This window comes from Amphiprion ocellaris, chromosome 23 (assembly GCF_022539595.1).
Source record: "Amphiprion ocellaris isolate individual 3 ecotype Okinawa chromosome 23, ASM2253959v1, whole genome shotgun sequence".
NCBI lineage: Eukaryota > Metazoa > Chordata > Actinopteri > Pomacentridae > Amphiprion > Amphiprion ocellaris.
The window spans coordinates 12,971,280-12,985,766 of NC_072788.1; the positions used below are offsets into that span (position 1 = coordinate 12,971,280).

Consider the following 14,487-nt stretch of genomic DNA (forward strand, 5'->3'; position numbering starts at 1 on the left):
CAGCATTCTGAGGGCAATTAAGTGACAAATATTGTGCAAGAACAGCACTATTACAACCCTGACAATTTCCACTTCTTAAAATGTTTACTGCCAATTATCACACATAAAACAAGAAATAATATTCTGTACTAATACTTCTGTACTAGCCAATACACAGTGAATAAATATTATCTAAAAGTAGGGTTATTGTTGTTTATCAGCACAATACAAAAAGATTCATGTTAGACATATTCCAGTTAAGACTAGAATATCATGATTTATGTAAATTTACCTCAGTAATATGAATGTTCAGGTTAAGATTGTACAGTGATATTTATTATGTAAGTTTAAGCTGATTAAAGTTTATGACTCTGCACTGCAATATTATTTATTATTTAGATTTACATCATTATTATAATATTTAGGGTCAGACTCTACAGTATTAAGATTAAGAAATCAAATATTCTATAAAATGTAAATACACTGAACTCATTTGGATATATTTAAGTGAGACTCTACAATATTCTTTGACACAAATCTATCTAAATCAAAATTTTAATCATTTTTACTCCAAACATTTACTGGACTGATTTAAACATTAAAATCACTCCTTTCTAATCCTCTGCTGTACGTTCAAACCTGAGGCCTTAAATAGAGAAACACACAAGTATCTGATGGAAGGAACTTCTGCAGAGTCCTGGTTCCAGAACATGATGATAGAATTATAGACAAACTTTAACAAAAGCTCCCTGAGAGTTTACAGGTTTTTATGTTAGATTTCTTCAGTAATTTAATGAGAGTTATCAGCAAAAATCAAGTGTTCATTTGATGAACTTCATTTCCTAAAACATCCAGAATTGGAGCTCATATCTTTGGCAGCTGTAAAGTTTCTGCTCCTTCAAAGTTCACAACACAATGAATGAATTCCTAAAACACTCTCAATGCTGGAGAGCAATGTTCCCTGTAATTTTTCATGAGTCTGAGCAAACACACAAACTCCCTGAGCGTCCCTTGGACCACTGTGAGCAACATCAGACGTGTGCACTGTGGTCACACCAGCATCACATCCATTCAAGTTACATGGTTCATTAAAAGAATCAAATTACAGCATTTACATTTCTGTTAAAACACTTTGTCAACAGGAGCCAGTTGAAGGCTGCAGTGATTTTAGTGACACTACAATGTATAAGAGTGAAGTTATTGAATATTTGTCTCTCTTTACTGTTGCAGTGGTTTTGCAAATTGCAGACGGACCCTGTTCACTCCATAGACACCAGTGTTATTCCTGTAGCTTGAAAGACAGCTACTTTTGATAAAACTGGGCTTGTAGCACATTGTCTGCCTTGCAACAATGGGAAAGAGGCACCGTTTATGTTTTGACAACCTATATCTAACGAGTTATTGATGCTGGAAGCCCGAATCTGTGAATATCTTTCCAACTTTACTGAACTTGGGGCCACTACCACCTAAGGAGTGATATGTTTAATTTTGAAAAAAGCATTTAGCCACACTTAAAGCTTTAAGTGCTTTATTAATACGGAACTAAAAATTTTGTATTGTTTTATTATCACAGGTTCTGTCTGAAAAGAGGTGGCATCATTTTAAACAGTGAAATCAAACTAATAAAATGTAATGACCAACCAGTGAGCAATACTGGATTCTGCAAAAACATAACTTTTTTAAAAAAATCTAAATCTTATCTAAACACAGTTAACGTATTAACTTATTTTTGTGTGTATGCATGTATTTATTGATTTATTTAGTACTGTTAACATATCAGTTCTGAGTGAATTTTTCTTAAGATAGACAAAGGCCATTTATTGATTACATATAGGCTCTTAAATGTTTAATAAAAACTAAAAAGCATTTAAAAAAACAATTCAATTAAATTCAATTTTATTTATATAGCACCAATTACAGTCAAATTGTCTCGAGACGCTTTACAGAACTAATATGCCTGACCCCCAGAGCAAGCCAAAAGGCGACAGTGGCAAGGAAAACACCCTTTTAACAGGGAAAAAACCTCGAGCAGAACCCGGCTCTTTATGTGGGGGGACCCATCTGCCTGCTGGCTGGGCGGGTTGACTTAGGCATTTATTGAGTCACTAAAATACTGTAGAGTACAGACCACATCAGCATGATTATAAGCATCCTCTGGTAAATTAACAACCAGATACTGATGTCTCTCACCATATGGACTTCAGGAGATGACTGGGGGATGATAAACTGTGACCTACTGGTTGGGTTCTCTCTGTTCTCATGTTTCTTACATGTTTGTCCCCTGACAGCCGGGTCCTAATGTTTTTTGAGCAACACACCATACTATGACGTTTTTACAATGATGGTTCTACTATGGAACCAGTTTGACATGTTCAGGTGTTCTTTGTGTGAAAACTCAAGAGATTTCAGGTATCAGAAGGTGGTTTTCAATTTTCTTTGTTAACTTTCTGCTTCAACTTTAAACTAAATTTCCTTCACTAAGCCAGCCCTCTGGACTTCCAGTAAGCTGTGTTCCTATTGGCTGTCCAGGTGGCTGCTTGGTGTTATCAGGAACACCTGAGCAGCTCAGTGTCTTCCTGCTTTATTGAGCTGCAGACAAACATTTCCTCTGCTTGTCTTCACCACTGAACCGGGTTTGGCTCCATTGCTTTAGTTTGTGCTTTAGGCGTTGGCTTGCAGCTTCCAGCAGTAAAATCGTCTTTAATGTGTTTCTTGGTGTGTTTTAGGGCTTTGTACTGGATAGTTGTCTTGGTAAATGTGGTTCTTTAGCCACAGTTAGCACATGGTGCTAATGTGTGCCGTGATTAGTGGATTTGTTGCAGCTGAGTTGTGTCTTTATCTTGGCTGTAGTGAGTCTTTAGAGGTTTTTGGTCAGACACATTCTGTATTCTTGTTTGAGAACCAGCGTTGGTTGTCCAGAAGGTAAGAGTTCCTGTCCTGATTCTCTGTTCTCAGAGGTTCTCTGGTAGGCTGCAGGAGACTTTAGTGTTTGGGTTGTGCTAGTTTGGTTTTTGTACGGTTTCATTTGGACGACTATCTTGAGGCCCCTCCATGTGGTTTAGTGAGGTTTTCTGGAACAGTTCTACAAAGCAACCTGCAGCAGAAGAGACTTTGAGAGTTTTTAGGAAGTTCTGGAGACTAGACTTTAGAGCAGAAGAAACATTTGTCAGCAGTTTGAGCAGGAGAAGGTGAGCTTCAGAGTAGAAATGAGACGGAAACCTTCTTGACCCGTGTGGTGAGGTCCTGTACCAAGAGTTTGAGCAGGTTGTGAAGAGTCTGTAGTTCTTTGGTCTGAAAGCACAAGAAGAGTCGACTCATTAAAGGAGAAAACAGGAGATATTGTTGGTTCTTCTGTCACTCTGCAGTTTCCTTAGACTGAATATCAAGTTTATATTTTAAATGATTTACCATGTGAGCCCAAGAAGACTTCAATAAACTCCCTCCATCCCCTGGACACAACAGATTTTATTACGATGTTAAATCTTTTTTTTTTTTTAAATATGTTTTTTGTTTTAATCATAGTTTTAGCATAGTTTATTCTCTTTTTTCACAGTTTTGTTATCTGTGTAAAAGGTGCTGAACAAATAAAGCTCAATTGATAAACTGAATAATTGACTAACTCATAATTGTGACAACAGAAGTATTTTCATTGTGATTTAAGGGTTTGTTTCATTTCTAAGGTTGAGGTTAAAATCTTGACAGAAAAAAAAGATTAAAGAAATAAACTACATTTTAAAAAAACCAATTAAATCAAAGGAAAAAAACATTTAATACAACAAAACTTTTAAAAAGAAAATTAAACATTAAATACAATTAAGTTATATTAAACAGACAAAATAATTAAATAAACAGAAGATACAAAATGTAATTACAAAATTAAACAAAATTTATTCAACAAAAATATGAAACATTGAAGATTAAATATTTTAGATAATTAAAGATTTAAAAAATAAAATTAAACAAGACTATTACACATTTTTTTAAAAATACAAAACATTAAATTAGATTATTAAACCTTTAAAAATACAAAACATTGAATTAAAAATTAAATATTTAATTGGAAAATTAAATCTTAAAGACAATGAAACTTTAAATAGGAATTAAACTGAAAATACAATGAAGCATTTAAAAAGAAAATTAAACATTAAAAGGTGGTAAAACATTTAAAAAGAAAAACCTTAAAGATTTAATCAAAAAATTAAACACGGGGAAAGAAAAGGAAATTTTTCAAACAAGCCGATAAAACATTTGAAAAAACAATTAAACATTAAAAAGACAAAACATTTGGAAATCAAATCAGACATTAGAAAAGAATAAAAGGTGAGAAAAGAGCAAAACTAAACATTTAAGAAGAATCAAACTAAAGACAAAACATTTGAAAAGACACCAGTTAAACGTTAGAAGACCAAATTAAACAGAAGAAACAATAAAATGATCAAAAGAGCAAAAACAGATAAAGGTCTGAAAGCGTTTTCTAGTCTGAAATGAAAACATCAAGTTGTTTCTTCAAACATTTCCTCTTTCTATGTTCTTGGTTTCATTGTGGATAGATTTACTAAGAACTCATTTCAGAAAACTGCTTTCCAGATAAAGTCTACTAGTAGTTGAAGGCATTTATCAAACTGTTACCTTCTGATCTCCACAAACTTTACTGTTCAGTGAAGAGAATCAAAGTTTGTTGAGTATTTCTAAAAAACCCACAGGTGAAGGTCTGAGAAGAACTCAGATGGATGGTCTAAATGTGAAATCAAGACTCATGGTCACAAGTTTTAAGGCTTCTGTTAACCATAAAGTTCAAACTAACAGAGAAGTACTGAGAAACTTTTAAAATTTCAGTCCTCAGACTGTCTGAAGGTTCAAACTAACAGAGAACTACTCAAGAACTTTTAGGTTTTCAGTCCTCAGACTGTCGAAAGGTTCAAACTAACAGAGAACTACTCAGGAACTTAGAAGATATCAGTCCTTGGGCTGTCTGAAAGTTAAATCTAACAGAGAACTACTGTGGGACTTAGAAAATTTCAGCCCTCAGACTGTGTGAAAGCTCAGGTCCTGAGGACTCGGGAGGTGTGGAGGGTTTGGAAAGTCTTGGAACTGAGGGTTCAACCCTCCAGCACAAAGGCTGAAGTCCAGCCTCCTGAGAAAAACGGTCGAGTCGAGACTCGAGTTAAAAAAATCTCGAAAATGGCAAAAAATAGATGATAAATGCGCAAAAAAAAGAAAGTTTAGTATCTGAGCGAGTAGCTCAGGAGGATAAGAAGAGGACTACAGAGTGGAGGGTCACAGGATCAAGACCCGACACCGGCACTTTTCTTTGTTTGTCTTTGTCAGGATTTTGATAAAACTTAAGAAGGGTCTGGTCTTGAACCAGCGACCTGCAGCTCCATAGGCAAATCCTTAACTCACTGAGCTACAGATCAGATACAAAGAAATAAATTCGTCGTCCCTTTGACATCGTAGTTCGTGAAGTGACCACATGGGCAGAGCCAAGGCGGAGTCTGGGTGGAGTCAGGGCGGAGAGTAGGCGGGGAGGTGGGTGGTGGCCTCCCCCCTCTACTCCCCCACCTCCCTCCACCGCCCACCACACCTTCCCCCGCCCGACAAGTTCTTCGAGTCTCGATGAGTTCCTCGAGTCTCCATGGGTTTCCCCCAGTTTCTGGAGTTTCCACGACGTCGGAGGCAGAACAAGTTGTCATGAAGAGGTGTTGAAGTCGGCCAGGATGGACTGACTTTTTACGGCGACTAGAAGGAAGACCACTAGAAGAGCAGGTCTTTAACCACCATCCATAAAATCCATGGAGTCGCTCCAGAGAAATGAAAGGTCAACTTTTATCAACCTCCATCCAGATGTTCAACTTGATATCTTTACTTTGACATTTTTAGCACCACAAACCTTTAGTATCACACTTTATTATCATTTATTAGGACTTTAATGGAATCCACCAGCAGATTTAGTTTTTGTTGACAAACTTTTTTCTTGTCATCGTGGGACTGCAGTATTTAAAACTATTCCTTCTATTTGACCTCATGTTTATTAGTTTTAGTGGAGAAAGTTTGAATTGTCAATTAGTCTCTTAAAAACCAAATAATAAATTGGATTAGTCAAGAGGTTTAAATTTCTTACTTTGTCATATTTTAAATATGACAAAAAATATAAAAATAAAGTGTCTTGAGACAATTTGACCTGTATTTGGCATTATGTAAATAAAATTGAATTCAAATTGTATGTATCTTGTAATGTTGGAGTAATTCAGCCATATATGTTAGAAAACACATTTTCTTTGTCCATTAATCTGTTGATTGTTTTCTCCAGTAATTCATTTCTTGTTTTGGTTTATAAAATGTCAAACCCAAATATATTCAGTTTACTGTCATAAAAACCAAAAAGATTTACATTCATGATGCAGGAATCAGGCAGTTTTTCACTTTTTATCTTAGTTTAGTCAGAAACATAGTTGATAATGTGTGAATTGTTGCAGCTTGTGAGCTGTAGAAGGTTTTAATCTTTGGGGCCGAGTGTCAGAAAACATTTAGAAACCAACATCAACAAAACACTCAAAAAAGATTTGAATATCATTAAAGGGAAATCCAACTTTTGCATGACAATGTCTAATGAAAGGACATTTATTTCCAACGTAAATGTGTGATATTCATCCTCTGGAGCTTTCTCTTCACATCGTCTTCCACCTGGACTGGTTTGGTCGGGAGCATGTGCAACAAACATTTGAAAAACTGCACTTTAACATCAATAAATGACACTGAAGTTTAATCTCTACATAAATGAGACTGAGTCTGGATGTGCTGCTCTGTCATTAACTCCTAAGTTTAGGGAAAGTTAAAACAAAAGAGGACAGTTCAGAGAAGACTTGAGAATGAGCTTACTTTGAACAAACATCTCAGACTTTCTGAGCTTCAGCACCTCTAGCAAGATATTTTAACAAGCAACTCAAGAGATCCAGAAGTTGGAGAGAGTTAGCTTTAGCTGAGCCAAAGAACATGTGGGACGCTAACCTAGCAAACATTTCAGACTTCTCTCTGTGAATTCTGAGAAATAATTTACTATTTAATGACAGAGCTACACATCTTAACTCAGTCTCATTAAAACAGACTCTAATTCAGTGTCATCCATCCATATTAAAGTGCAGTTACCCAAAATGTTTGTTGCATGAGCTCCAACAAAACCTGTCCAGGTAGAAGGTCACTTTGACAAACAGGAAGTGGAAGATTCCAAGCAGATTTATAGAAGGGGGAACGGGACTGTACTAAGTGTGGTCGAGTATAGAGGGGTGTTTTGTGGGTTTTTAAGGCTGATAATGATTATTAGTGAAACATTTGGAGTAGATATTCATTTGCAGTAAATGAAAATATTTAAAATCTTGAGTTAAACTTAGAAGAACACAAACTCTAACAGAAAACTTTGTTGATACGTTTTTGTTTTGTTTACAGATGTTAAGTTAAAGGAGTTTTATTCGTGACGGATAACCAATCAAATCACTCCAGAAGACAGAGCGACCACAGGTAGATAAAGGTTCAGAGCCAAAGTAGCACCATTTTTAAATGTATTTATTACCATAAATTAGTAAAAAATAAAATACTGATAATCAGTAAATCAGTCAGCCCACAGTTACTACAATTCTACAATGTATGTCTCTTTCCTTTGACTTATTTGTACAATATACGATGTATATGATGGTGTTTTTTCATACCAAAGGCTATACTATGATGTTTTCTAAGAGACATACCATGCTACTCTGGTTGTTCTGGCTCTGGGCCACTGCACTCCTCCTCTGTTGTTTTCTGGATTGTACTCAGCTGCATGCCTTCGTCCACCCGGCCTCCGTTGACTCGTCCCGCCTGCCGTCTCTGGAGCTGAAGCTGGATTGGAACAGACCAAAGTACAGTCCAATCACGATGCCAGCTGCCTCTCAAAAGGCTCCTTCATCTGGCGGGTGGCGGCACTTCTTCTGAGGGGAAGCTGAGCTGGCCCGGCAGAACTTTGGAGATGTGTTCCAGTGGTTGGTGGATGTGTGGGGAGATAGAGAGGGACCTTTGAATTGTTCAGAAAGGAAAACAGGAAACCCATTGGTAGTTTTAGTTTAGGATTCTACTGCGGTGTGTTTTTGGGTTTTAAGAGGTGAACAGGAAGAGTTTTTTTTGTATTGATTATCTTTTACTTTGTTCATGGTTGGAATGCCCATCAATGTCAACATGAAGTTCACTTTTAGTTCTGTTTATTTATTTTTATTTTACTAACACCCATTTGCTTTTAACCCCCTCACATGTTGTGTTGTTGTAAACTTAGTCTTTCAAATAAATACTCGTCAAACCCTCTGGAAACCAGCGTTTGTACTGTTTTTGTGTTGCTCCTCACCTACTTCAGACAGCCGGGACACAACAACGTTTTGTGGACTAAAGGCTATACTATGACGTTTTTAGACCAAAGGCTCTAATATGACATTTGTTGGACGACATGCTATACTATGACATTTTTAGAGCAACATGCTACACTACGAGATTTTTAGAGCGACATGCTATACTATGACGTTTTCTGAATGACATGCTATACTATGACGTTTGTTGGACCAAAGACTATACTCTGACGTTTTTGGAGCGACATGCTATAGTATGACATTTTTAGACCAAAGGCTACACTCTGACATTTTTTGAGTGACATGCTATACTATGACATTTTTTGAACCACATTCTATACTATGACGTTTGTCGGACGACATGCTATACTATGACGTTTTAAGAGCAACATGCTAAACTATGACAATTTTAGAGCGACATGCTATACTATGACGTTTGTTGGGCGACATGCTATACTATGGACATTTTCTGGACCAAAGGCTATACTATGACATTTGTTGGGAACATGCGATACTATAGGCTTTTTTAATTGACATATTACTATGATGTGTTTTTTGTTTGTGTTTTTTTGTTTTTTAGCAACATATAATAATTTGAACAGTTTTAAAAATTACTATACTTTTACTTGTGCAATGAAATATTATTCTTTTTAGGCAAAGGCCATGTTTGATTACATATAGGCTATTAAATAAATGTTTATTAAAAACTAAAAAGCAATAAAAAATAATAACCAACTTAGGCATTTACTGAGTCACTAAAATAGTGTAGAGTCTACAGCCACATCAGCATTATTATAAGCATCCTCTGGTAAATTCACAGCCATATACTGTAGGAAATCTAGCTGATCTCATCATGATGTCTCTTACCATATCGACTTCAGGAGATGATTAGATGATGATAAACTGTGACCTGCTGGTTGGGTTCTCTCTGTTCTCATATTTCCTCCATGTTTGTCTCCTGATGCTGCCTTACTTCAGCCAGTCCATGAGCAACAGAAAACACAGTTTGCCTTGTATCCATTGCCAGGGGTTCCACTCTTACCACTCCAGTCTGTACATTTGCAAACGTTTTTGCTTCTTTAGACGTGGTGGAGTTTCAGGTGTAGACATTTTTAAACATGCGGGTGCAGCAGCGTCTGTAACCAGGCAACCAGAGACAGAACCATAGGACCGGACAGGACCGGACACACAGAGACGTCTGAAGTCTGTCCACTGGACCTGGCATCGGGTCCTCGCTACATGGGTCCTACGAAGATGAAATTGGCTGCCCTTAATATTTCCTGTGTTTTATTTTATTCATTATGCAGTTTTGATGAGTGTGTGACAGACGTGTATGGGGCATTTACGAAAATACGGAACAACTTGCATCCCGTATTGATTCAATATGGGACGCAACAATTAATTGTCAAATAAAGGACGTTTCCATATTTTAAAGGGACGGGTGGCAACCCTACAGAGCAGTGTAAAGAAACTGGTCACCTAGCAAACTGAATTAGTCTAGGTAACACTTTGTTTATTATGTGTGTTTTCTGCTCAAGTTAATGTCCTGGTTTGATTCATTTTAAATTATTCCTGATCTTGAAAGGTTTTAAACTGTACAGTCAAAGTAGTTAAAACTGTGAGCGAATAGCTTGAAATGAACTGCCCTAGACTGCTCTGTTCATAGCCCACCATTCTTTCACAGCTATATCAAGAGTTATTGTGCAATGATAGTGATAAATGCAGCCCATTTTTCAACTGTTTCCTGTTTAGTATGTGTAACCTCCTCTTAATTTGTTCTAAAAGAAATGTCTAATAAGGCAGTCTAGTCTTTCAGTCAGGTTAAGTCATTTTTCCCATTGGTGGTTTGCATTATATAGCTTTGTTTTTCTCTATTCTAGGAACTATTGTTAAATCATCTTTATGTGAGACTTTGTTCTCGTTTGGAGCATATTCTCGGACGCATGCCTCTGGATCTGGACTTCTTAGTTCACTTGCACACAAGAACTTGTGTTTTTAAATGCTTTATCCAACCAAGTAGAAGTTTGCCCAGCTATTTTAAATGCACTGACACAGCTACACCATCTTATCGGCTCAGAAAAAGAAAACAGGAATCAGTACATTGCAACTGTGCACTCAGAGAGAGGAGCAGCTGGGCGACAAAGAATGGTCACATCCCCAGAGCACCTGTACAACTTACTGGAACTTAATATGTCTGTCCCATGTATAGATAATGGTATCTGTGAAATATTAGCTGAGTATGTCAAATACTTTTAGATTTTTTTTTAAGTGGACTGTAGACCTAGTTTCAGTATTTTTTTTTCTCACATTCAAATTTGAGGCTATATATATTATATAGGGCTGCACAGTGGCGTAGTGGTTAGCACTTTCGCCTTGCAGCAAGAAGGTCCCTGGTTTGCGTCCCGGCTTTCCCGGGATCTTTCTGCATGGAGTTTGCATGTTCTCCCTGTGCATGCGTGGGTTTTCTCCGGGTACTCCGGCTTCCTCCCACAGTCCAAAAATATGCTGAGGTTAATTGATTATTCTAAATTGCCCGTAGGTGTGAATGTGAGAGTGCTTGTTTGTCTTTGTATGTAGCCCTGCGACAGACTGGTGACCTGTCTAGGGTGTCCCCTGCCTTCGCCCGAGTCAGCTGGGATAGACTCCAGCACCCCCCGCGACCCTAGTGAGGATTAAGCGGTGTATAGATAATGGATGGATGGATGGATATATTATATATAATATCTCAAGAATAATTCAAGATAAAAGCCTGAAATTTTCATTTATTTGTCTTGCTAACATAAGCATATCCGATTGCTATTAAATACAGCGGTGGAAAAAAGTTTTTGGACACCTCATACATTTGTGAAATATTGCATTAAGAATCCCTCTGAGGTCTTCACATGCAATTTCTATTAGTTCAGTCACAGCCATAATACGAAACAAATCCTAAAAAAGTCAATAAAAACTTGAAATTCATTGGTTCCTTAAAAATAAGAAATTTTGAGTATTGGGTCATTTTGGTAGAATTTAGTTTTGTTAGTCATGTAAACAACAAACAAAAAAAGCATCATTTGTGTCTGTCTAATGCAGTCACACCTTTTGAAACACAAAAGACTTTCCAACAAATATTTCACGATAATATTTGAGATTGTGGAAAATTTTCGAGGTGCCTGAAAACTTTTTTCCACCACTGTATCTGTCAAAGCATGAACATTTGCCATTGGAAAAATGCCACTATCTCCAGAACAATATATGTGGTCATGGTTCCATTATGCCAATGTCATGGTAATGATTGGATGCAGGGCTAATTTACAAAGAAATTACACAAAACAACATGTCAGGTTTCGAAGACTGGACTTTTCATAGACCACTTCATTTTTTTCATATTTCAACTCACCCATAATCTGAGATTATTGATCTACTTGTTCAGTATTATAGATTCTTCATCATTGTTCTGAGATAGTGTCATTCAAACAACCTCAAATTTCAATGTGCAAAAAAATGCCTGTTGAAGTAGGTTGACAGTGACAGCCAATTTAAAAATATTTTTTGCTCTGACAGTATTTGGCATACTATATATATATATATATATATATATATATATATATATATATATATATATATATATATATATACTGTCAGCCTATAAATAAAGCCTATAAATCAATAAATATATATATATATTTATAGGCTGCTGTTTTGTAATATTGCAACGGATTTTCATCCCATTCACCAGTGAGAAAATAAAGTCAGTACAGTCCAGTTCATTTTTAACTCCTGCTTTAATGCTGTGATTCCATGTATTGTTCACCAGAAATATTCTTAACTTCAGATACTTTAAATGTATGGCAGAAACACGCATACTTGAGCCAGATAACCTGTCAGGTGAGTTGGAAGAACAGGTAGGGGAGGGAATCCAAAAGTGCACTTAGTTTTGTCAGTCAAGTAAAACTAACTAGAGAACAACACCTAACATATCTTGACTGGCAAGTGCAAATACAGGCCAGGATGTCAGTCTTAAATGATGTGTAGTCCTTGTAATGTCCTGGGAATGTAAGGTCTCATAGCAGGTGGAGGCTGTCAGGTATCTGCCATTCACTACTTCTGTAGAGAGAGTTCTTGGTAGAGTCTCCCATCCAGTCCAGAATTTCACCAGACTGGTCAGTTCAGACGGTGTTGCTATGGAGTAGGGCTGCCACAAACGACAAATCGCCTGAGCACGCAACGTCATTAAAAGCGGAAGTGAGCGCGCAATGCAACAGAAATCACCGTCCGAGTGGAGCGCGGAACACGCACGGACATCCGCGCTGTATCGTGCATATATAGTATATGCACGTTACAGCGCGGATGTCCACGCTGTATTGTGCATATATTATATATATGCGTATACATATTCGTGCTCAGGCGATTCGTCGATTCGTCGTTTGTGGCAGCCCTACTATGGAGTGGATTAAAATTGATTAAATAAATGGCTACAACAAATGATCAAAAACAATCTAGGGTACGCATACTAAACAGGAAACAGTTGAAAAAATGGGCTGCATTTATCTATCATTGCACAATAACTCTTGATATAGCTGCTGTGAAAGAATGGTCGGTTATGAACAGAGTAGTCTAGGGCAGTTCATTTCAAGCTATTCGCTCACAGTTGTAACTACTTTGACTGCACAGTTTAAAACCTTTCAAGATCAGGAATAATTTAAAATGAATCAAACCAGGACATTAACTTGAGCAGAAAACACACATATTAAACAAAGTGTTACCTAGACTAATTCACTTTGCTAGGTGACCAGTTTCTTTACACTGCTCTGTGACTTAACTGCATTTTCGGGCACATAAATCACACTTCCACCCATTTGTGCGTTTATAAAATTGTTACTCAACTACCCAGCTGCAGAACGTGCTGTCTGTATAACCTCATTACTGTGCTAGCGCGGCTAGCGCTGTATTAGCGTGGCTAGCGCTGTATTAGCGTGGCTAGCGCTGTATTAGCGCGGCTAACGCTGTATTAGCGCGGCTAGCGCGGCTAACGCTGTATTAGCGCGGCTAGCGCGGCTAACGCTGTATTAGCGTCGCTAGCGCTGTATTAGCGCGGCTAACGCTGTGCTAGCGCAGCTAATGGCATGCATTACAGCTTACTGACTCACAAAAACAAACCACATACAGGACAAAAAGGATTAATACACTCACTGAAGCGCCGTCGTTCATGCTGGTAGCTGTGGTTGACCCCGGTCTTGTGAGGTGAACCGTCTGCGTCACATGACCGGAGGAGCGCCACGTGATTGGCTGGGCGTTGGTTCGATTTTGGCCAGGATCGATTGTTTACGCCTGAGTCCCCCGGATGTGAACAGCGAATTTTTTGACAGCGAATTTTGAACATTGAATTTTTTGATGGCGAATTTTGAACATTGAATTTTTTGATGGTGAATTTTGAAGACATTGAATTTTTAACTGGTTTTTAGAATTTTGATGAGCTAAATTCAGGCATAAAAAATTCACATACGTAATTTTGATGCAAAAAAGATTCAAAGTAAGAAATTCAGCAGCTTTTAAAATTCAGAATCTGATGAGTCTGATTTGCTTCCATAACTGATACCCGCAGACATCCTTAAAAATGAAGTGTTCTTTAAATTCTACTATAACAGCTAATTTATATTAATGGGCACAAGCTGAGGAGGCCAAGAGGTCATGTGGGCCATAATAAAAGCAACGTTAAGGATTTGGTCCAGTGCAAATCAAGTTTCTACATGGTCAACATGCCCATATGGTGTTTATTATACACCGCATTTATATATACTAAGGCCATGGCTGAGCTTTTCCACTGAGAAACTGAGAAACACAGATTCAGATGTAATAAACCCAAGAAATGAAACCTGTCAGCTCACCGGGTGGAACTGTTTGTATCATTAGCCTTCTTGAGCATCAGTTTCTGGTTTCACGTGTGGCTGCATTACTCCAATGTTACAACTGTGTACCACAAAGTAGGTTTACAGCATTTGAGCAGAATCTTAGGTGAGCAGATGAGCTCAAAATGCTGCCCTATTGTATGGTAGTGGGTGGAGAGAGAGGTTTGGGGCTTCATAGATCTTTAACTGATAGACAGAGATGAGTATTTAGGGGTTTAATCAATGATTGCAGAGAATTTTAACCTTCCTGTTGT

The 14,487-nt window shown here is 37.4% G+C and overlaps 1 long non-coding RNA gene across 2 annotated transcripts; it reads right to left on the bottom strand.

The window, feature by feature from the left end:
• Window positions 1–1,776: 1,776 nt before the first annotated feature.
• On the bottom strand, window positions 1,777–13,900 carry LOC129348204 (uncharacterized). 2 transcript variants are annotated; one of them, XR_008600675.1, is made up of 5 exons: window positions 13,518–13,900; window positions 12,297–12,506; window positions 9,213–9,317; window positions 7,719–8,023; window positions 1,780–3,270 (listed from the first exon to the last, which is right to left on the bottom strand). It is a non-coding gene; the product is annotated as an uncharacterized LOC129348204 (long non-coding RNA). The 2 variants fall into 2 exon arrangements; XR_008600674.1 differs by lacking the exons at window positions 12,297–12,506; window positions 13,518–13,900 and having other exon boundaries at window positions 1,777–3,270; window positions 9,213–9,538.
• Window positions 13,901–14,487: the final 587 nt, after the last annotated feature.